General features: G+C 37.7%; 1 protein-coding gene across 1 annotated transcript in view; it reads left to right on the top strand.

Annotated features, from left to right (window-relative positions):
* The window catches only part of DLGAP1 (DLG associated protein 1), a 976,217-nt gene that overhangs the window by 303,953 nt on the left and 647,110 nt on the right, over positions 1 to 25,154 (top strand). The window contains exon 3 of the mRNA XM_023228478.2: positions 4,417 to 4,523. The gene's annotated coding sequence lies outside the window, so the exon portion shown is untranslated. The remainder of the gene's footprint in view (positions 1 to 4,416; positions 4,524 to 25,154) is intronic.

Below are 25,154 nucleotides of genomic sequence, written 5' to 3'. Positions count from 1 at the left end.
CACACGCCCCATCATGTTTAATGTTACAAATTCGCAACAACTCATCTTTGCTCATAAGCTTGTCTGAGTACTGAATTGCCGGACATACATCTTTTAATACACATATACTCACTTTTCAGTGCATACTTTCATCTTAATGAATTCCTTATTCACTACTTTGGAAGGGCAAATATACACATCTTTATATTCAGAAAATACACTAAATGGCAACTGTGGGAGAAAAGTCTATGAGGTTAGCAACTGTAGTTGAACTACCTTGTATTATCTGTACCCACTACTATTCCTCACAGTGTCTTAGAAGACCTAGGAGGAAAATGTGTTCCAGGTAGCAGGGTGAGCTAATCCGCACAGAAGCATGATGTAAACTGTAGAGTGCTCAAATAATGCAATTTGTTGTGACTTATTTTCATTAGTTCCCACATGGTTCACAATGGGCAGCGCATTTGTAGAAGTAAATTGTGCACACACTTAACTAATCTCCCTTACTTCACTCTATCCCATCACTTTCTTGCAATCCCAAGACCACCCAGGAACACTCCCACCTTAGCACTATAACCCCTGCAGTTCCCTCTGCCTGGAACACCCTTCTCTGGCATGGGACTCACTCCCTCTCATCTCTCATCTCTCAAGTTTTTGGTCAAATCTCACTTTCTTGGTGGACTCTCCTCCCCTCCCTATATCTCCCTACCCATATATTTCTGATATCTCTTCCCTTGGTCTATATTTCTTACATCTATAGCATGTTTCACCTTCTAAACTTCTCTATAATTTACTGCTTTACAATTATTATTTACTTCTGTCTATTTGTCTTCACTAAAATGAAATGTTCACTAATGTATTCTCATCCTCTAGAGAGTGCTTGGCATGTGATCAATAAATCTTTGCAGAATGGTGGAGTGAATGAATGAGTGCTTTCCCTTGTTCCTCATACTAACCTGACTAAACTTAGCCCAGAGGTATTTTACAAATAAGGACATTAAAACTGAGAGAGGCTAGGTAACTTTCACAAGTCAGAAACTTTGTAAGAGTCAGATCTGAGATGAAAAGAGGACTTTCTGATTGGGACCTTCTCCACTTTATCACACTTTGAAACGTGTGTTTGATGAAAATCTAGGTATTCCATAAAATGCAAGACCTTTGTAGTATGTATTCTTCCTTCTCCACACTCTCAGGCAATAGTTTTTAAATAAGCCTCTTAGAATACTGTAACTAAAGTGACTGGCTTATAGAGTAACACATATAAAATGAATGATATGAGGTGTATTCTTCTTGACTCTGGCTGCAGAGTTACAGAAATAAACTAACTTGAGTAAGCTTAAGCCAAAAACATTAATTTAAAAATAAATAATTTAATTTTTTTTTTTTTTTAATGGGGAGGCCAAGGCAAGAGGATCACTTGAGGCCAGGAGTTTGAGACCAGCCTGAGCAACATGGAGAGACTCTTATCTCTACAAAAAATTTAAATTAAAAAAAAATAGCCAGGTGTGGTGGTGCACATCTTGTCCCAGCTACTCTAGAGGCTGAGGCAGGAAGAGCACTTGAGCCCAGGAGTTTGAGGCTGCAGTGAGCTATGATCATACCACTGCACGCCAGCCTGGATGACAGAGCAAGACTCCGTCTCCTTATCTCTTAAGGATACATGAGCTCGTGAAAGCCACAGGAAAAAATGAAAAAGAGGGAGCAGGAGGCAGATGAGTTGAGAGAGTTCTTGTTCCACCTTCCATGTGTGTCTGTTTCATTCTTCCTTCTCCATGATTTACCCATCACTCTTTAACGTGGACAAAGCTATAGTCTCACAGTCCCAGCTATGGGCCTGGTTTGGGAAAAACAGCTCTCCTTGTCCAATCAGGGATGTCCAGGTACGAGGACCCCTTTGACAACTGCAGGATGGGGAGTGCTGCGCAGACCCCAAAGAAAGGGACTCAGCAGACAATTCCCAAGTAGCTGATTCTAGAAGAAGACAGTGGAAGAGTAGGAAGCACATGATTGAATTGAATAGCTGAAGTCCAAACTCCTGTTTTTCACCTTTCATCTGTGTAAGTTCAATGAGGGTACTAATGAGAAAACATACCTGAATCTTCTGATACTCAAATAATTATAATGTACTTGTTCTTTTACTCTTGTTCTTTCTCAGATATAGATGCTAAATCTTGATTATGTGGTGATTACAAAAAAAAGAACAGAAAGAAAAAAGTAAAAGAGGGACACTTGGGGTAAGGAAAAGAAGAAAAAAAAAGGAGAATCAGGAGTTCTGCATTTTGATCTCAGTCCTGTCACCAGAAGCAAATGCCTTGGGCAAGTCAATTCTCTGGTTTCAGTGTCCTTCTCTATATAATGAGGAAATCAGACAGAATCCATAGGTTTCCCAACCTGCTTTATCAGGAGAATTAGCTGGGAGCATTTACAAAATGCAGATTCCTTCCCCATGAATATTCTGATTTAAACGATCTTGCATGAAATTCTATCATTTGTGTTTTAATGCAAATTTCCAGATGACTGATGATCAGCTACATTTGGGAAGCATTTGACTAGATGACATTTAAGACCTCTCCTAGTGATTAATATATTTGTTTACCTAACAATTTTCTAACTTGTAAAACCAATTATAATAAAATGAATTTCTTATTGTGTTTCTGGGTGTCTTTTTCAGAAATTACATAATCTTTCCACTTTGTTTCCAAAGAAAATTAAGAGAACTATCTAGTAGACAGTAAATTCTCAATAAATAGTTATGAAAGGATAAATGACCAGTTCTATATATTTTTAGAAATTAACAATTTTTCATTATCTCCTGAGTTACTTAGTCCTCATATATGTAGGGAAGAAATTCCACTCAGAGCTTGTCCGGTTTAATGGAATATTGAAATTACTTAGCAGGATAATAGTATATAAGTCAGGGCTCATAATCTTTTAAGTATAACTAAAAGCTTTTGATGATGGAGTCTCATTTTTGTCTTCCATGGCATGGATAAAGAGGTATATGTGAAAGTCAAGTGTTCCTCCTGTGCGTTATTGTCATGCAAATACCTGAGGCTGTTATGTTTCTGTTGTTCTTGCCTTTTACCACAGCACTTTCATACCTGTCAGTTTTGCCAGTCTCAAAATATTGCTTTAACAAGTTCTGCAGAGAATTGTACTAGCCCTGAACTTTTTGAAAGTCCAGTGTTCTTTTTGGAAACAAGATGTGAGTTTCTAAAGAGACTGGACTTCCAGACAGAGCATCTGGGGTGTAATCCTGCCTCTGCCTCTGTGCCTAATCACTGCATAAAATTGATCGAGCCATATCACCTCTTCTGACATCTACTTCCTCTTCTGTAAAATGAATTCCACACTCATTTCTTGATAATTCTTATAAATAATTAGGAGGTTAAAAAATAAAAATTATATTCTCGATTCTGAATATCACTATATTTCTGCTTATTAGATTTATTCTTTTTCTCATTCCTTTCTGACAGTATTTTAATATGCTACCTAGATCCAGAAGGATACATTACTTACAAAAAAATAGAAACAGACCTTTACAGCTACTTACACTTTTCAACATCATATCATTTTCGCGTGGACCCAAGTCCTTTTCTATGTCCCTTTTCAGAAAGGAAACTCATATAGCTCAGCCGTATAGCATGTGATATGATCGGGAATAGTTACCTCATTCATACGTGTGGGTCCAGTTATGTGTTCCATTTTGTCACTTTTCTAAGGAAGGATTTTTTAAATATTATTATTTTACTTCAAGTTCTGGGATACATGTACAGAATGTGCAGGTTTATTACGTAGGTGTGCATGTGCCATGGTGGTTTGCTGCACCCATCAACCCATCATCTGGGTTTTAAGCCCCACATACATTAGGTATTTGTCCTAATTAAGGATAGTGGCTTGACATACGCACCAGCAAGTCCCTAGTAGCACACTTGGGAATATTATGCCATGATTGGCATCCTCCTGTGGTTTTTTCCCAGAGTGAAAAGAACCACTCTGGAAAAAAATGATACATTTTAGCCCTTTTTAAAGTCACAGTGGCTTAGTTGTACTGTTGCTAAAACCAATAATGCTCAGGAAGTGAGTACAATCGCGTATGTGTACTATATCTTACAGAATCGGGTCACTGATGTTTGCATTTTATTGCTTTTTAAAGAAAATAAATGATAGGAAATGTATATTGTAGAATATCAAGCCTATGTATTACAGCAACATTGTTTTTTTTTCCTGTGTGATTGATTTTATTTTTCTGAAAAGCATAAAAATACCAAATGTGACATCATGCAAGAACACGGCCGTGTAGATTTTCCATGAAACTCTCTTCTTAAGAACATTGAATATAATGTCTGTCAGAGCAGTGCTTATGAGATCATTGTTAAGCATCTTTTTTGTTTCAGGCTAGTTATTACATCTAATTATTGCATTGTTATGTTTCAGAGCAGTTGAACATCAGATACCCAGAGTGACATCAGGTTAAAAAAAGCCTGCAGTTTGGATCTCTTCCTACCTCGGAAGCAAGGCAAATGGACAATTGATAATCAAAGGTAAAATTGCCCCCTTTCCCCTTACGTGTATAGGAAGCACTTTCTTAAATGACAGCCTCCTCTTCAGCTATCCTATATGAAACATTTTGTAATAGCACGGTATATTTGCACAAAATATTCCAGGCTTATGCTTTCCAGACATATTAAGAGTCTGTTGAATTTAAAACCTGTGTTTTTTTCTAACTTCCTAGCTACCTGTACAGAATCTGGGCCAGATGTATTTTATATGTTTAATCTTCACTGTTGTTGCTGTTAGTCTGGAATGGCATATTGGGCAAATGCCATTTTTGTAATTCTGTGGACCCAAATATTGTACATTAGGTAGGTTAGGCATGAAATTATGGAAGTAAATGGCATAGTATTAGCTTTTCTTAGCATATGGAACAAATTTGCATTTATCCACACAAACATGTTCAACATGATGTAAGTGTGCTAAGAAAGGCAATGAACGGCAGGGCGCGCTGGCTCATGCCTGTAATTGTAGCACTTTGGGAGACCGAGGTGGGTGGATCACCTGAGGTCAGGAGTTTGAAACCAGCCTGGCCAATATGGTGAAACCCGCTCTCCACTAAAAATGCAAAAATTAGCCAGGTGCGGTGGCACGTGCCTGTAATCCCAGCTACTTGGGAGACTGAGGCAGGAGAATCACTTGAACCTGGAAGGCAGAGATTGCAGTGAGCCGAGATTGTGCCACTGCACTCCAGCCTGGGTGACAGAGGGAGACTCCATCTCAAAAAAAAAAATAAAAGAAAAAGAAAAGAAAGGCAATGAAAACACTTGAGTCCTTGCTATCATCTCTACTCCTTTCTTTATGTCATTTTTGGAAGGAGAAAAAAAGAAGGGTCTTACCACATATAAATCAAATATACTACAGAAGTGGTGTCAGATCAGAAGGAGATTAATATTGCTGAATAATAAGCTGTTGTCTTTGTTTGGGTTACTTGCTTGAGACAGTGACTTGGATATGGCAATTTATTAGGGAGGTGATCCCAAAGATCAAGAGTTAGAAGCAGGAAGAGTGAATCAGGGAAGAAGCGCAGGCCAAATTGCAGGCGGGTTAGCAAGTCCACCACTGCAGACAATGGGAACTCGGTTCCCTCCAAAAGGGGTAGAGATGCCGAAATTTCTGGTAGAAAGATGTGCAGCAGGAGGTTTACTGACTGACTTTTTCCCCTTGGTTTTGGATTCCCCTGAGGGGCATGAATTCCCTCACAGTGCTGGGCTGTGCCAGCCATGCATGGGTAGAAAGCAGAAAGACACTCAGTTGTCACTTGAGGTGTACCTTGAAAGGCAGTGGTCCAGGGACCGGTTTCATGGCAGACAATTTTTCCATGGGCGGGTGGGGAGGTGGGGAGATGGTTTTGGGATAAAACTGTTCCACCTTAGATCATCAGGAATTAGATTCTCATAAGGAGCACATACCTAGATTCCTCGCATGGACAGTTCACATGGGGATCATGCTCCTATGAGAATCTAATGCCATCGCTGATCTCACAAGAGGTGGAGCTCAGGCCGTAATGCATGCTGTTCCACTGCTCACTTTCCTGCTGTGCGGCCCAGTTCCTAACAGGCCATGGACCAGTATTGGTCTATGACCAGGGGGTTAGAGATCCCTTCCTGCAAAGGCAAGGAGATGCCCCTGCAGCTGTGGCTGATATCCAAAGTGAACCCCAGGACATAATGTAGGGAGCCAGATGCATCTGTTGCACCTCCTTTTACTTTATTCTATATCAGCATTTTTCTCGTAAGTGAAATATCTCCAAGAAAAAAAAGTTTTGTGTTTTAAAGACATTAAATAATTAAACCTAAATATCATGGAATCCAAGTGAGTTGTGTTTCGAAACTAACTTCTTCATTAATAAATTGTCCATCTTCAGTAAATGGTATAGTGTCAGCTAAGTGAGAAATGCATCTGAGTCCCCATGTATATTTGAGACATTATATAAGATTCAAATTATGACCAACATTCGGAATAGTCAGAATTAATATAACAACATTTAATCATAGCTGTATTTGTTACTCACTTTATATTGGTTCATTTACAAGAAGGTGTCTATGATGTATCTTTCCTATTTGGAAACAACCCTGTTTGTGCGAAATGCATGACTGAAATTATATATTTATCTGGGCATAATGTTAGATGAATGGTCAGCTGGCAAAACAGATTTAGCACATTAAGGTGAATCAGAGCTTCTTTGTTTTGTTTTGATATGAGGACATTAAACAGATTGAAAATAAAGTTGGATAAAGCCTGTGGTTGTGTTGTGACCTAGAAGAGCGTATGCTCAGAGGAGGAATGTAATTGATAAATTCTCTGAGGAGCAGGTATTAAAAATAAAACAGACAACAACAAACATTTAAAGTGATGTGCATTTGCATGCAGATTTCCTCGTGAAGGAAATGAAAGTGGAGGGGACAGGAGAAAGGGCAGCGGAGAATGGTAGTGCAGAGAAACCAGGAAAGTCTCAGCAGATGCTAGTCAGAAATATAAAAGAGAGCAGTCAGAATCAAGCTAGGGATGAAGAGGATCCACGACATGCAAACCGAGTGAAGGGCCCCAGTTCCTTTGAGGTTGGACATCCTCCTGAATCACGAAAGAAAAATTACTGTGTCTTCTCACCTGAACCATGTATTGCCCCTCATTAGTTTACCTCTCCCTTGTCTCCTTTGCCTCCAGAGTCTTCCAGAATCACAGCTCTGGTCATGTCTGCTTTTTGCTCAGAAAATGTTCTCTGATTTACCAATCTATCATTATCTAAATTTCTTAAGCAGACATTTAACACCTGCCCCTCTAAGTTGTTAAACTTATTTTTTTTATTCTTTGACCTCACTTACCAGTGGCCCAGCCCATTGTGTAGAAATGTAAGTGCTGTGATTTTTTTCAAGCCTTCCAAGTAATGTTAAGGCTTTGTGATTTTCAAGCACAGATTGGTCTAGAGCAAGCTTATCTAGCCCGCTTTATTGTGGTGGTGGTGGTGGTGGTGGTGGTGTTTTGTTGTAGGCTTTTAGCAGCTTGAAGCCATGGCTTTTAGTTTCTGTCTCTAGTGATAAATGGAAAAGAGAGACAAGCATGGGGCTTTACATGCCCAAGCAGAAACAGAAACGAAGAACACATAACTGTATTCTCTCCCTTGGACACCTGTGTTCTGGAGTGAGGCCCAAGAATGTACATTTCTAACATGTTCCCAGATGATGCTGATCTGCTGTTCCATGAGACCTTAACTTGGAGAACCACTCTGTAAACTAAATGATCCAGGCTGGCACTACAATTTCTGCATTGCAGTTTGAGTCAAAGACTGATCACAATGAAAGGTCTTCCTTACCAACATCACCATTTTGGGTAGCTGTGTTAGTTTAATAATAAGCTCTGAGTCTTCTGGTCAGATACCATCTTAATATCATAAAATTCCCAACAGTAAGATTTTTGATGCATTTTTATATCCTTTACTGTGTCATAGACTTTGTAGACCCATAAATATCTATTGGATGGATAAAGGATGGATGGATGGGTGGAAGGGAAGGAAGGGAAGGAAGGGAAGGAAGGGAAGGAAGGAAGGAAGGAAGGACAGGTTTAGCAGCCAAGAACTGGCTTCAGCATGAAACTTAACTGCTTACAAAGAAACTACTCTGACTGGTGCCACAGAGAAAGATGGTTTCGCTTCACACAGAAACCTTATTATATAAGTCCATACTCAATATATAAGACATTTTATTAGGTGAAATCACACTACGTAGTTAAAGTCCAAGCATCTGGGTATCAATAGTATTGTACTCTTTAATAAACAGAGTCTCTCACGAAAGACTTTTTGCTCTTTGATTGAGTACAACGGGAGAAATGTCATTTATATCAAGCTAAATTGTACATTTTACTTTGTAAAAGAGCGACTGGTTGTATAAAACCAGCAAATCACATCTATTTAATCAATTCTTTTGCAAATGTCTTTTCCTTGAGTTTAAATTTTGCAGCTGCAGCATAATTTGAATGTTTATTCACATTTAGGACAATTACACTTTCTGGTTTTTTTGCTTTCTTGCATTCAAATGTGTTCATGTGTCAATGTTGCACATTTTCTCTCTACATCTTTTATCTGCATACATCATCCCATGATTGGCTTGGTAAATTTTTCCTACTTTTCTTGCTAAAATAACTGTTCCTTCTGTCTGTTTTCTGCCTACTCTTTGATTTATTCCAGAAATTAGGCTCAATGCCTACTTTTAGAGCTCAGTGTGAAATTTATTTTGTATGTTTTTAAAGCAAGTTTCCACTTATTTTTTTGTTATGTATTCTGTAGTGGAGTCAACCTCAGAACGCACTCTTGAAAAAGCCTGTAATCACATATTAGCATACATAACAACAGCAGAGGATAATATGAAAGCTTGAACTTTTTTTTTAAATGTATTTCATAGTTCACTTTTGTAAGAGAAAATTAAAATTTTCATTTTATGTTGTGGCTTGCCTAATAGTAAAGCTTAAATATTAATTAAAACGTAAATGTCCTAGCCCCAACTTTGTTATTATCTTGATGTATGTTCCTGGCTAGTCCTTAGGCTTCAGTTACCTCCATTATAAAAAGAAGGGTTTAGGATAAGTAACCCCTGGAATTCATTCTAGTGCCTTACCTTGCAATTTCAAGGTACAGATCATATGAAATCCTTCCTAAAACCCAACACGAGAGTATGAGTGAGTGAGTCAGTCAACTAAGGGCACATATTTGAAAGCAGAGTTGAAAAGGCAGGATTTGGGATTCAGAAAGACTTGAGTTCAAAACTCAGCTCTTTCATTTATTAACTGTGTGAACATGGCGAATGGACTGAGCCACTCTATGTACTTTAGTATCTTCATCTGTAAAACGGGGGCAGTGTTATTATCTGAAAGGTCACTTTAAAGACCAGAGATAGGGTATAAAATAAATCCAACATCTGGTGAGTTTAAAGACCTATATAGGCTAGAAGCTGACCAGAATCCCACCACGGTTTTGGAGGTTAATGGAGATTGCTGTATACTCTTCTTTTCCAACATAATTCTACAAGAGTAAGAAACTTTTATTTAGGACTTTAAAAGATGAACACACTTTAGAAAATGTATCCATAATTTAGTCATCTGAGACTGAAAGGCTAGTGGAAAAATTCAGCATCTTTTTTTATCTACACGGGATAGCTCTGGTTCTATGCATTGCTGATGGTTACATGTGTCAAGCCAGGCCTTTTTCATCAAGAGTGATTTCTCAGTGTGAAGCATGAAGTTTGCAACTTACATTTTGTTTTCTGCCTTGTAATCTAACCATGGCTTGGGGAGAAACTAAAATAAAGATTCTTCAAGGCAAAAGTTTAACCTGAATAAACATTCATGTGGTCTGAATTTTTAGCTGATTTCAGAATGACTAAAATTATTCATTTTTTTCTTGTCATTCTCCAAAAAATTATTTTCATAGCCAATTTGCCAGATGCAGCTTCATACCCAGAGGCAAAAGAAATCAAAGTTTTGGTCAATAGGAGATTCATTTGCTAAGAGATTCATGCAGATATTGAATACTTTTCTGTTTTCATTTTATGTGTTTTTGAGTTTCACTTGTCATTTTGATATTGGTTAACCCCAGTACTTGTCAGCAGAAATTCAAAGCTGCCTACTTAACAGGAGTAGATCAGTAAAGTTTTGCTGGAATATTTCATCAATCTTAGCGCAGGATTTAATCCTGTTGGCAATTTTTCAATTTTAATATTCTATAAATCCTCTTAAGTTAAGGTGTTCTGAGATAAATCTTACTATTTCACTATTCTATACTTTTTATATCAGAAATAATTTAGTAACTAAAAGCTGCTATTGCTATTTGATACCTTAATTTTTTCAGACATCTGTAAGATACAAAATCTAATTGTAGAATACTGTGTTTATTTGTCATGTCTCAGAGTCCTATCACTATCAGGATGATAATCGTACTGATGAGGCTGTCTCAAACCTTAGGAGATGTAGATAGATATAGATATGTAAATATATAGACATGTTGTATGGGTGGTGATATTGTTAATTGGGCAACCAAGACCTTCACAATAGAAAAGTTATAGGCAGTTATTGCTGATATTGGCATTTTTAATAAAATGACCTATTAAGTACTCTGAAAGAAACATAAATGTTATTTTTAGATGATGAAATAATTTATTTGTAAAGTAAGAGTATAGTAGAGTTTATTACAAATCACATATTTGAGTATTTGTTTATACTGTAAGAATGTTCAAGGACAGCATTTCACTATGCAGTGAAAAGGTGCAACTTGACAAGAATTATAAGAAAGGAAGAAAAGGCGTATTGGCTGGATTTATTTTCTTTTTGCTATATTCTTATCATGCGCTAGAAATTTTCACCTAAAATTTTTGCCTTATTTATTTAAAGGCTAAGTTTAGAGAAACGATGATACCATGTTAAAAAAAAATAGACATTAGCAAAATTGCATAGTAGGGGAGGTGGAACGAAATGGCTGAATAGACACCTCCACTGTCATCCTCTCTGCAGGATCACCACATTACGCAACTACCTGCACAAAAAATCACCTTTATAAGAACTAAAAATCAGGTGAGTGATCACAGTACCTGGTGTAACTTCGTATCACTAGAAGAGGCACTGAAAAACAGTGTTGAACTGCCTCCAGCACCCCTTGCCTGTCTCCCAGCAGGGGCCTTGTGGCTCAGAGAGGAAATCTGTGTACCTGGGGGAGGGAGAGCTCAGTGATTGTGGGACTTTGCGTAGGAACTCAGGGCTGCCCTCTCACAGCGGAAAGCCACGTGGGACAGAACTTAGCCAGCACTCAGGAAGGCAGCACTTAGACTAGTCCTAGCCGGAGGGGAATTGTCTGTCCCAGCAGTCAGAACCCTAATTCTGGCAAGCCTCACCACTGTGGGCTAAAGCACTCTGGGGTTCTAAATAAACTTCAGTGCTAGTCTAGGCCACAAGGACTGCAATTCCTGGGCAAGTCCTGGTGCTGTGCTGGACTCAGAGCCAGTGGGCTTGAGGTGCTCACGATCTAGTCAGACACCAGCTGACACAGCTAAGAAGGTATGTATGCCACCCCTCCCCCAGCACCAGGCAACACAACTCGTACCCAGAGAGACTTCTGTCGTCTGCTTGAGGAGAGGAGACGGAAGAGTAAAGAGGACTTGGTCTTGCATCTTAGATACCAGCACAGCCACAGTAGGCCAGGACGCCAGATAGAGTCCTGAGGATCTAGCTACTGCATGACATTTCTAGACAAAACTTGGGCCAGAAAGGAACCAAGGACCCAGTCCTGGCAGGATTCATCACTTGATGAGTAAAGAGCCTTTGGGTCCTGAATATTCCACTGTGGCAGCCAGGCAGCACTTGTCATGGGCCTTGGTTGTGACTCAGAGCCGTGCTAGATACACATGTGACCCAGTACATCCCCAGTTTTGGTGACTAGGGGTAGAGACTCTTTCTGCTTGAGAAAATGAGGGAAAAGTAAAGTGGACTTTGTTTTGCACCATAGGTACCAGCTCAGCCACAGTGGAGTAGAACACCGAGCAGGCTTGGGGTCCCCAATACTAGGCCTTGTCTCTTGACTGGCATTTCTGGACCTTCCTTGGGCCAGAGGGGAGTCTGCTGCCCTGAAGAGTGAGTCTCAGGCCTGGTAGCACTGACCACAAGCTAACTCAAGAGCCCCTGGACCTTAAGTGACCATCAGCAGTACCCTGGCAGTACTCATCATGGGCCTTGGGCAGTGGGTGGCCATGGAAAGAGGTTCTTCTGCTTGTGAAAAAGGGAGGGAACAGTGGGAAGGACTTTCACTTGTGAGTACCAGCTCAGCTGCAGTACAATAGGGCATCCGGTTGATTTCTAAAGTGTCTGACTCCAGGCCCTGGCTCCTGGATCGTGTCCCTAGACCTCCCCAGGACAAAGGGGAACTTGCCGTCCTGAAGGGTAGGATACAAGCCTAGTTGGCTTTGCTACCTGCTGATTGTAGAGCCCTAGGGCCTTGAGCAAATATTTAAGTAGTAGCCAGGCAGTGGTTAGTATTGGCCTTGGGCGAGACGCAATACTATGATGGCTTCAGGTCTGACCCAGTACAGTCCCAGTAGTGGTGACCACAGGTGAGCTAGTGTCACCTCTCTCCCAGCTCCAGGCAGCTCAGCAGAGAGGAAGACTCTGGGGTAAAGTAAGAGAGGAGAACAAGAGTCTTCGCTTGGCAGTCTAGAAAATTTTTCCTCATCTTTTCTGAGACCGCCAAGGCAGTACCTCTATGATTCTGCAAGAGCAGAATCACCTCACAGCATTGCAGGGCTTGGGGTGCTCCCTAATACAGATATGCCCATAGTGACAAAAAAAACTTAGATCATAACACTCAAATACTTTTGAATACCAATACCTAGAGAGCCTTCCAAAGAAGGACAGGTACAAACAAGCCTTTTAATCCTGTTGGGCTGTTTTTCTGTTTTAATATTCTATAAATCCTCTCAAGTTCATGTGTTCTGAGATAACTCTTACTATTTTGCTGTTCTATACTTTTTATGTCAGAAATAATTTAGAAGCTAAAAAGTTCTATTGCTCTTTGATAACTTGATTTTTTCAGACATCTATGAGATACTAAAATCTATTTGTGGAATACTGTGTTTATTTCTCATGTCTCAGAGACCTATCGCTATCAAGATGAGAATCTATCTTACTAATGAGACTGTCTCAAGCGTTATGAGATACAGATAGATATAGATATGTGTATATATTGTGTTGGGTGGTAATGTTGTTAACTGGACTACCCAGACCTTCACAATAGAAGAGTTACTTCTTCATGGGCAATTATTACTAATATTGGCATTTTTAATAAAATGACATATTAAGTACTCTCTGAAAGAAACATAAATGTTATTTTTGAATGATAGAATAATCTCCTTAGAAAACAGATTACAATAGTTTAATAGAGCTTATTACAACTTACAATTTTTGAGTATTTGTTTAAATGGTAAGAATGTCCAAGGACATTTGACTATGCAATAAAAAGATGCAACTTGACAAGAATTATTTTTAAAAAGGACTGTGAAGACTACAATAAGTACTTAATTCTTCAGTGCTCAGACACGAATGAACAATCACAAACATCAAAACCATCCAGGAATACATTACAGCACTGAACGAACTAAAGTCACCAGGGACCAATCCTAGAGATACAGAGACATGTGACCTTTCAAACAAAGAATTCAAAATAGATGTTTTGAGGAAACTCAACAAATTTCGAGATAAAACAGAGAAGGAATTTAGAATATCATCAGATACGTTTAACAGAGAGACTGAAATCATTAAAGAGAATCAAACAGAAATTCTGGAGTGGAAAAGTGCAGTTGATAGACTGAAGAATGCATCAGAGTCTCTTACCAGCAGAATTGATCAAGCAGAAGAAAGAATTAGGGAGACTGAGGACAGGCTATTTGAAAATAGTCAGAAAGGACAAAAGAAGAATGAATACAGGTGATGCTTAAACACCCAAAAGTGTGGTGATACCAGTACTCAAAATATGGTTTCATGGGGATCTCCAATATTTTTCAGGGAGTCCAGAAGGTCAAAACTATTTTCATAATATTAAGACTTTAAGATTTCATTTGCCAAAACTTCATACTTAATGAGCATATAGTGGAGTTTCCAGAGGCTATATGACATGGAATGGTGTCATGTAAAAGTGGAATGCACGCTTGTGTATTCCTCTGTTTTCCAGGGTTTTCTAAAGTAGCAGGTTTGGGCTTTAAACATGTGCATTTTCAAAAGTTATCTCAGATCATTTTCAGAACTTCTACATGTCCTTATTAGCCATCTTTGGTGAGTCTGCTTAGTCTCTGTAACCTTATTTTCACCTAATAAATTATTCATTTGAAATCTTGGGAAAAACTGAATAAAAAAGAATGAAGTATGCCTACAAGATCTAGAAAATAGTCTCAAAAAAGAAAATCTATGAGTTATAGAGTTATCAGCCTTAAAGAGAACATAGATATAGAAATCAAGGTAGAAAGTTTATTCAAAGGGATAACAACAGAGAACTTCCCAAACATAGAGAAAGGTATAAATATTCAAGTACAAGAAGCATATAGAACACCAAGCAGATTTAACCCAAAGAAGACTACCTCAAGACCTTTAGTAATCAAACTTCCAAAGGTCAAGCATATAATGAAAGGATCCTAAAAGCCCCAAGAGCAAAAAGGAAATGACATGCAATGGATCAGTATATCCAGCAGCAGACTTCTCAGTGGAAACCTTATAGGCCAGGAGAGAGCGGCATGACATATTTACAGTACTGAAGGAAAAATACCTTTATTCTAGAATAATATGTCCAGCAAAAATATCCTTCAAATATGAAGGAGAAATACTTTTCCATAACAACAGAAGATAAAGGATTTTATCACCAGACCTGTCTTACAAGAAATGCTAAAGGGAGTTCTTTAATCCAAAAGAAAAGGACTTTAATGAACAAGAATAAATCACCTAAAGGTGCAAAACTTACCAGTAAAAGTAAGTACACAGGAAAACACAGAATATTACAACATTGGAATTGTGTGTAAACTATTCCTATCTTGACTAGAAAGACTAAGAGATGAATCAATCAAAAAATAGCCACAACAACAACTTCTCAAGATACAGACAGTACAATAATGTATAAATAGACACAAGAAAGTTTAAAAGTAGGGGGACAAAGTAAAAGTGGAGAGTTTTTATTCATTTTCTCTTTGCTTATTTGTTTGTTTGATTCTTTGTTTATGCAATCAGTGTTAAGTTGTCAACAGTTTAAAATAATGGGTTACAAGATATTTGCACGCCTCATGGTAACCTCAAAACAAAAAGCATACAACAAATACACAAAATAAAAAGGAAGAATTTAAAACATAACACCAGAGAAATTCACCTTCACTGAAAGGAAGACAGGAAAAAGGAAAGAAATAAGAAATGATCACAAAACACCCAGAACACAGGTAACAAAATGGCAAGAGTAAATCCTTACTTATCAATAATAACATTGAAAGTAAGTGGATTTAACTTGCCAGTCAAAAGACAGAGTGACTGAATGGATAAAAGACAAGACTCATTATCTATTGCCTACCAGGAAAATATTTCACCTATAAAGACACACATAAACTAAAACTAAAGGGATGGAAAAAGATATTCAATGCAAACGGAATCTAAAAAAATGCAGCATTAGCTATACTTATATCCAAATAGCTTTCAAGACAAAAGCTATAAAAAAAAAGGAAGGTTATTATTTAATCATAAAGGGTTCAATTCAGCAAGAGGATGTAATGATTATAAATACACATACATCCAACACTGGAGCACCCATATATAAAAAGTAAATATTATTGAAGAGAGAGAAGGAATCCAATAAAATAATAACTGGAGACTTCAGCACCCCACTTGCAGCATTGGACAGATCATTCAGACAGAAAACCTACAAGGAAACATTGGACTTACTCTGTTGTGTAGACCAATTGAAACTAATAGATATTTATAAAACATTCCATCCAATGGCTGGCAGAATAAACATTCTCCTCCTCAGCACATGGATCATTATCAAGGATAGACCATTTGTTAAGCCACAAAGCAAGTCTTAAAACATCAAAAAAATTGAAATTATATCAAGTATCCTCTCACCACAATTGCATAAAACTAGAAATCAATAACAAGAGGAACTTTGGAAACTATGCGAAGACATGTAAATTCAAAAATACGCCCAGTGGCGTATATACCAGTGGATCATGAAGAAATTAAGAAGAAAATTTAAATATGTCATGAAATAAATGATAATGGAAACACAACATATGAAAGCCTATGTGATGCAGCGAAAGCAGCACTAAAAGGAAAGTTTATAGCCGTAAATGCCTACGTGAAAAAGTAGAAAAATTACGAATAACCTGAAATAAATGAAATTAAAACAATACAAAATATCAATGAAAGGAAAAGTTGCTTTTATAAAAAAAAAATAAACAAAATCAATAAACATTTAGCTAGACTAAGAATAAAAGAGAGAAGACCCAAATAAATAAAATCAGAGATGGAAAAAGATGTTACAACCAATACAGCAGAAATTTAAAGGATCATTAGAGACTATTATGAGCAACTACGTGTCAATCAATGGGAAACCCTAGAAGACATGGGTACATTTCCAGACACATACAACCTACTAATAGTGAACCATGAAGAATGTCAAAACCTGAACCAGACCAATAACAACTAATGAGATCAAAGCCATAATAAAAATTCTCCCAGAAAAGAAAAGCCCAAGACCCAATGGTTTCCCTGATGAATTTTAACAAACATGCAAAGAAGAACTAATACCAGTCTTACTCAAACTCTTCTGAAAAATAGAGGAGGAACAAATATGTCTAGATTCATTCTACAAGGCCAGTATTACTCTGATACCAAAACCACACAAAGACACATCAAAGTAAAGGAAACTACTGGTCAATATCCCTGATAAATACTAATACAGAAATCCTCACTGAAATACTAGCAATCTGAACTCAACAACGCATTACAAAGATCGTTTATCATGACCGAGTGAGATTTATTCCAGGGATGCTTCAACATACGCAAATGAATCAGTCAACATATCAACAGAAATATTTGCCCAAAGAGTGTGTTAATATCAAGAGAATTAAGGACAAAAACCTTACGATCATTTCAACTGATGCTGAAAAAGGTCTTGATAAAATCTAACATTACTTTTCAATAAAAACCTTCAAAAAAGTGGGTACAGAATCTCACACCAGTTAGAATGGTGAATATTAAAAAGTCAGGAAGCAACATGTGCTGGAGAGGATGTGGAGAAATAGGAACACTTTTACACTGTTGGTGGGACTGTAAACTAGTTCAACCACTGTGGAAGACAGTGTGGCAATTCCTCAGGGATCTAGAACTAGAAATACCATTTGACCCAGCCATCCCATTACTGATATACCCAAAAGATTATAAATCACGCTGCTATAAAGACACATGCACATGTATGTTTATTGCGGCGCTCTTCACAATAGCAAAGACTTGGAACTAACCCAAATGTCCATCAATGATAGACTGGATTAAGAAAATATGGCACATATACATCATGGAATAGTATGCAGCCATAAAAAATGATGAGTTCATGTCCTTTGTAGGGACATGGATGAAGCTGAAACCATCATTCTCAGCAGACTATCACAAGGACAAAAAAAAAAAACAAACACCGCATGTTCTCACTCATAGGTGGGAATTGAACAGTAAGAACACTTGGACACAGGAAGGGGAACATCACACACCAGGGCCTGTCATGGGGTAGGGGGAGAGGGGAGGGATAGCATTAGGAGATATAGCTAAAGTAAATGACGAGTTAATGGGTGCAGCACACCAACATGGCACATGTATACATATGTAACAAACCTGCACGTTGTGCACATGTACCCTAGAACTTAAAGTTTAATTTTAAAAAAAAAAAGTGTATATGGAAAGAACATAACTAAACACAATAAATGGTATGTATGACAGACCTACACCTAGTATTATACTGAATGAGGAAAAATGAAGAGCCTTTCCTTTAAGATCTGAAACAAGAATAGAATGCCCACTTTTCACCACAATTATTCAACATATTGCTGGAAGTCCTAGCTAAAGCAATCAGACAAGAGAAGGAAATAAAGGACATCCAGATTGGAAAGGAAGAAGTCGAATTATCTTTGTTTGCAGATTATATGATCTTATATGTGGGAAAGCCTAAAGACTCCACAGAAAAACTATTACAACTGATAAATTTCGTAAAGTTGCAGGGTACAAAATCAACATTTAAAAATCAGTAGCATTTCTTTTTTTTTTTTTTTTTTTTTTATTATACTTTAAGTTCTAGGGTACATGTGCATAACGTGCAGGTTACATATGTATACATGTGCCATGTTGGTGTGCTGCACCCATCAACTCGTCAGCACCCATCAATTCATCATTTATATCAGGTATAACTCCCCAATGCAATCCCTTCCCCCTCCCCCCTCCCCATGATAGGCCCCAGTGTGTGATGTTCCCCTTCCCGAGTCCAAGTGAGCTCATTGTTCAGTTCCCACCTATGAGTGAGAACATGCGGTGTTTGGTTTTCTCTTCTTGTGATAGTTTGCTAAGAATGATGGTTTCCAGCTGCATCCATGTCCCTACAAAGGACGCAAACTCATCCTTTTTTATGGCTGCATAGTATTCCATGGTGTATATGTGCCACATTTTCTTAATCCAGTCTGTCACTGATGGACATTTGGGTTGATTCCAAGTCTTTGCTATTGTGAATAGTGCCGCAATAAACATACGTGTGCATGTGTCTTTGTAGTAGCATAATTTATAATCCTTTGGGTATATACCCAGTAGTGGGATGGCTGGGTCATATGGTACATCTAGTTCTAGATCCTTGAGGAATCGCCATACTGTTTTCCATAATGGTTGAACTAGTTTACAATCCCACCAACAGTGTAAAAGTGTTCCTATTTCTCCACATCCTCTCCAACACCTATTGTTTCCTGATTAAAAATCAGTAGCATTTCTATATGCCAACAGCAGACAATCTGAAAAAGAAATCAGAAAAGTAATCCCTGTTACAAGTAACAATAAACACCTAGGAAATAACCAGTGAATTTTTAGATCTCTATGATGAAAACCATAAAACACTGATGAAAGAATTTAAGAGAATACAAAACAATGAAAGGGTATTCCATGTTCATAGGATGGAAGAATCAACATTATTAAAATATCCATACTACCCAAAGCAATCTACAGATTCAATGCAATCCTTATCAAAATGCCAAAGATATTCTTCACAGAAATAGAAGAAACAATCCTAAAATTTATATGAAATCACAAAAGACCTAGAATACCAAAGCTATCTTGAGCAAAAAGAACAAAACTGGAGAAATCATATTACCTGACTTCAAATTTTACAACAAAGCTGCAGTAACCAAAACAGCATTGTACTGGCATAAAAACAGACACATAGACCAATGGAACAGAATGGAGAACCCAGAAACAAATCCACTTATCAACAGTGAATTCATTTTCAACAAAGGTACCAAGAACATATATTGGAGATAGAACAATCTCTTCAATAAATGGTGCTGGGAAAACTGGATATCCATATGCAGAAGATTAAAACGAGACCCCCTATCTCTTGGCATATACAAAAATCAAATCAAAATTGAATAAAAACTGAAATATGAGACCTCAAACTATAAAGCTACTGGGAAAAGCTTGGGGAAACTCTCTAGAATACTGGGCTGAGCAAATATTTCTTGCATAATATGCCACAAATACAGGTAACCAAAGCAAAAATGAAAAAATAGGACATATCAAGTTAAAAAGCTTCTGTACAGCAAAGGAAACAATCAACAAAGTGAAGAGACAACCACAGAATGGGAGAAAATGTTTGCAACTATCCATTGGACAAGGAATTAATAATAATAATATATAAGGATCTCAAGCAAATCTATAGGAAAAGATCTAATAATTCAATTTAAAAATATGCAAAATATCTGGATACACATTTCTTAAAACATACAAATGTCAGACAAGTATCTGAAAAGATGCTCGCATCACTGATCATTAGAGAAATGCAAATCAAAGCTATAATGAGATATAAACTTACCCTAGTTAAAACTGCTTTTATCCAAAACTGCTTTTACCCTAGTTAAAACTGCTTTTATCCATTTAATAACAAATGCTGGTGAGGATGTGGGGAAAAGGGAAACCACTGCTGGAGGGAATATACATTCATACAACCACTACAGAGAACAGTTTGGAGGTTCCTTCAAAAAACTAAAAATAGAGCTCTCATACAATCCAGCAATCTCACTGCTTTATATATGCAAAAGAAAATAAATCAGTACATTGAAGAGATATCTGCACTCATAATTTTTGCGGCACTACTCACAATAACCAAGATTTGGACTTTACCTAATTGTCCATCAACAGACAAATGGGTAAAGAAAATGTGGTGTGTACACATAGTGGAATACTATTCGGCCACAAAAAAAAAAAAAAAAATCAGATTCTTTCATTTACAACAACGTGGATAGAACTGGAGGTCATTATGTTAAGTGAAATAAGCCAAGCACAGAAAGACAAACTTCACATATTCTCACTTATTTGCGGGGGCTAAAGATTAAGACAACTGAACTAATGGAGAGAGAGAGTAGAACAATGGTTACCAGTGGCTGGGAAGTGTCGGGGGGACTGGAGGATGAGGGATAGTTAATGGGTGCAAAAATATAGTTACATAAAATGAGTAACACTATCAAGCTAGACTTAGAAGAAAATAATTCAAGCCAAAAGTTAGAAGATTTAAACAGTTACTAAGTGTTTAAATAGGAAAGGCAAAGCAAGAATTACACAGTCTGAATTACTGCCTTAAATTAATTCCCATTCGTAACTCAGAGCTGACTTATTGACCATGTTTAGGGCCTATGTATTAAATAGGAGGGCATCTACTAGTCCTTCCCTGTCACATCAAACCCTTTATTTCCAAAACAACACAAAAGCACCCGCTTTCATCTGCTCCTGCCTCTTCTGCTGTTTGCTGTCTCAGTCTGTGACACATCTACCCACCCACCCAATTGCATAAGTTAGAAACCTGGGAGACATCTATGAAATCTTCATCCCTTACCTTTGATAAATTTGAATAAATTTCTTGAATGAAGTACCACATTAACCATAATATTTTAATGCCCAATTTGTCATATAGTTATAGTCAGAGAGGGTTTAGAGATCAAACACTATATACTCTGCTGATAGTTTCTACTGTGTTTTAATTTCTGGCCTCACTATTCAAATTCCTATGTAAGATTTTGTGGGGCTTTTCGCATTTTCTTGGTGGTGGTTTTTGGTGTTGAGCCTGAATACATTCTTGGAAGATCCTCTGCAGAACAGCTGAGATGCTTTGCCTCTCTAGGAAGGCATTGTGTGTGTCGACAAATACAGCGTGTTGGTGCACAGGCTCTCAGCAGTATTGCCCTCTTTAATTATGTCCCCTGGGAAAAAAAATCATTTCCTGGCAAGGCAGCTTTTCTCATAAAAGGCTTACTGGGTCTTCAGTAATAAGAAATTCAAATGTTTCAAGCTAATATTTATTGTGGGGTTTAACTGGGCATTTTAATCTCCTTGGGGAATCAACAAGCTCTAAATGTTACACATGAGAAAATACTTCATGAGGGACACAAGGAAGGTTTCTCACATTTTGATCCATTTTTATTTAAGAAAAATTACTGGTAAATAACATATGCATTGATATTAAAAACTTGAATGAATTATCTTGGTCTTGACTTTGAAATTATTGCTTTGTTCCTGACATTTTTATTATCATTATTTTTCACTCAAATTTATTTGTAGATATGGAAGATTCTGCCTAGTTTGAATAGAGGGGAAGGTGCAGGTAAACTGGAGACCTAAAGTTCAATAGAATATTAAGAGTCAGATTAACCCAGTCTCCCCCAACCTCTCACCCCAGAGAGTCAGTTAATAGAAAAAGAGAAGGATTGTGGCTTGAAATCCAGGGAAGGCTTTCATTTAGGGGGCAGGAGAAGAAGGAATTAGCTGGGGAGGATGCAAAGAGAGACAGGAAGGGATGTTTCTTGGCATGAAAACTTTATTAATAAAGTTACAGGATTCAGATTAGGAAATTTCGTTAACATGGTGATGTCATAATTTGAAATTTAGAAACTTCTATATTTTTAATATGGCATCTATTTTATAAATTTGTCTAATTATACATTGTGAAATTATAAATTCAATCATCCCATCTCACCTACCTGGCTTCTCCTTCTTTTTTAGGACCACTGTTATCTCAATGTCAAAAGCTTTGAGTCATCCTCGATTTATTCTTTCTGCTTTACCTGTGCAGCCTCCCACTAGGTCTTGGTTGTTTTTCCCCCACTCCTTTTAAATCCCTGCCTTCCTGACATCCTCTCGGCCAGCCACCTTCCTCATGCAGGACCTCACTGTTAGTGCCTCACCCCCTAACTTCAGTCCAAAATTCCATTTTGCAAGCCATCCTTATATTTTGCAAGCCCAAAATACTGTTTCTGACATGTTTTTAATAGTGTTTGTTGAGTCCTTCCATAGCAGACACTATGCTAAGTGTGCTATTTCATTTAATTCCTATAACCCATTTTACACTTTGCAAATGAGCAAAGTGATCTCTAGAGAGTCTGAATAACTCACCCAAGCAACTAAGTAGAAAAGTCAGTCTAACTCCAAAACCAGAGCCCTTCGCCACTGTGGCATAATACCTCCTGTGGCCATGTGTAAAAGAGATGATGGTGACCAGACTCCAGGAGATAAAGCTGGGTAGATTAGGATCAGATTGTAAAAGATTCCATTAATTCCACCCAATGGACAAAAGTTTATTCAAAGCTTTTAAGCAGGGACTGGAGAAACAGGCACATGATCAGATTTTATTTTACTAGATAGTTCTGATAGGCAAATGGTGAATGGATTAGATGGATTTGAATCTGGGGCAACCTTTGTACCTCTGGTGTTGGGGCAGTGAATCTTTAGCACTCGTAAGCCCTGTTGGAAGCCCTTCACTTAGCATGCACTGTCATCTCTTCATGGCATGTTCTTACCGAATTTCTCTGCCTCCCAAACCTCCTTCAAGGCACTTCTCTATTGTCATCTTCCTGGGAGAGGCTGAGTCTCTCCTCCACACTCACGCAGCCTCTACTTAAAGCACTTAGGGTGTTGCAAGCCTGTCATGTTGCAGCCCATTGTGCACTGATTCTCACAAAATCTTGCTGAAACAGTTCTACCCCCATTTCAGAGATGAAGAAAGTCTCACAGAGTTGAGGTGACTTGCCTCTCTAGATTGTATTCGAAGTATCCTTGCATTGCTAGTGCTGGTACCTTGCAAATGCTCAATAAATGTGTAACACATACATTTAGTTACCTTTACCTGTTAGTATGTTTTATTTTATGAAAGCTCCTGGATAACAGAAATTATGCTTTTGAAGTTTTCATAATGCCCAGCAACATGTATGGCACGCAGCAAGTGAAATTACTTGATTCCTTTAACAGATTTTCATTTTCTGTTGTTTTCCTCTTTTCATTTTGAATATGATACTTTAGAGTAGAATTTTAAGTGAGTACCCTTTTGCCAGAAATCAGCAGGACACCAGGCTCTCTTGGAAGACCATTTCTTCCGTAGGATTATATGATGCTTACATGTTAGGTAACTATTGTACCTGGCAGAATGAAAGTGCAGGTGGAAACAGGGTTGTCAGCTTTTCTTCTCACAATACCTTATGATATAGGTATTATTTTCTCCCCATTTTACCAATGACCAAGAAATATACAGAAAGGTTAAGTAATTTCCCCTAGGGTCACACAGCTAGTAAGTAGCAGAGCTATAATTTGAACCTGTAGGCACCATAGCTTAGAGTTTATGTTCATTCATTCAATTAATAAGCATTTTATGCCCTAATATAGGCCAGTCATGAACTTACCCTGTAATAGATGGTCAATGAATAAGTACTTAGTGATTATACAATGTGAGTACTTAGGGTCTTCACCGAATGATATATAAAAGTAGTTATATGGCTTAGTATGGTTGAGTCATTTCAGTGAAAAGAATGAATTGTCTAAAGCATCCATTTTTAGTTTTCAGATTTTACATGCTGTACCAATTTATCCTCAATTAAAAGAAACCAATTGCAAAGTGACTAGCAAATAGTCAATTATTGTTTTAGCTGCCAAGCTTCAAGAATTAGCATTCTAGAATTTGCAAAAATGTTAAGCCAGGGGAAAAAAAGTCACAAAACACCATTTCAACTGCTTTTGAAATTCTGCCAGATATTAGTAATTGTATAATAATTTAAATTTTGGAATATTAGAATTTTAGAGTTGGATGGGAACTTCAGAATCATCTGTGCCAGCTACGTACCTCATGCCAGAAGCATTCATACCACATTTTAAAAATAAGATCTTTGACAATGTTCTTTTAACATTTGCACGGTCAATAGAAACAGTTATAGATTTCTTTACACTATTACTTAAATTTGTGCCTATGGCTAGTAAAATACGAGAACCTCTAGCTAATCCAATTCAGCAGAGTTTCTTGTCACCTTTCCTGGCTCTTTCTCTTGCCCACATTTGAGAAATTGGCTTGATATTTTCAGTGATTCTTCTAGATATTATTTAGCATCGTCCTCTAGTCCTCTAAAGCAGGAGTCAGCAGACCTCATCTCGTGGATCAAATCTGGCCCATCTCCTGTTACTGTAAATAAAGCTTTATTGAGACACAGCCACACCTGTTCTCTTATGTATTGTCTGTGGCTGCTTTTGCTCTAGAAAAGCCGAGTAGGGTACTGGCAACAGAGGAAATATGGCTCTTAGAGCCTGAAATATTACTATCTGGGCCTTTGAGAAAAAGCTTTCTAACCTGTGCTTTAAAGTATTGCAGTTCTTCGTATGTTTTACTTTTAAATATCACTATTTCTTATTCCTTTTGTCATTGGAATAAAATGACTGCGATGGCCTGAGCAACATGAAACCACACATGGTTTGACTTTCTTCTAATGTTTAGTAAATGACTGTTCTTGCTCTCTCTTTTACATGTGTGTGCGTGCGCGCACACACGCACACATGAAGCTCATAAACTGGAG

The sequence above is a fragment of the Piliocolobus tephrosceles genome, chromosome 18, assembly GCF_002776525.5.
Source record: "Piliocolobus tephrosceles isolate RC106 chromosome 18, ASM277652v3, whole genome shotgun sequence".
In the NCBI taxonomy this organism is placed as follows: Eukaryota; Metazoa; Chordata; class Mammalia; order Primates; family Cercopithecidae; genus Piliocolobus; species Piliocolobus tephrosceles.
This window is presented reverse-complemented; position numbering and strand designations above follow the sequence as displayed.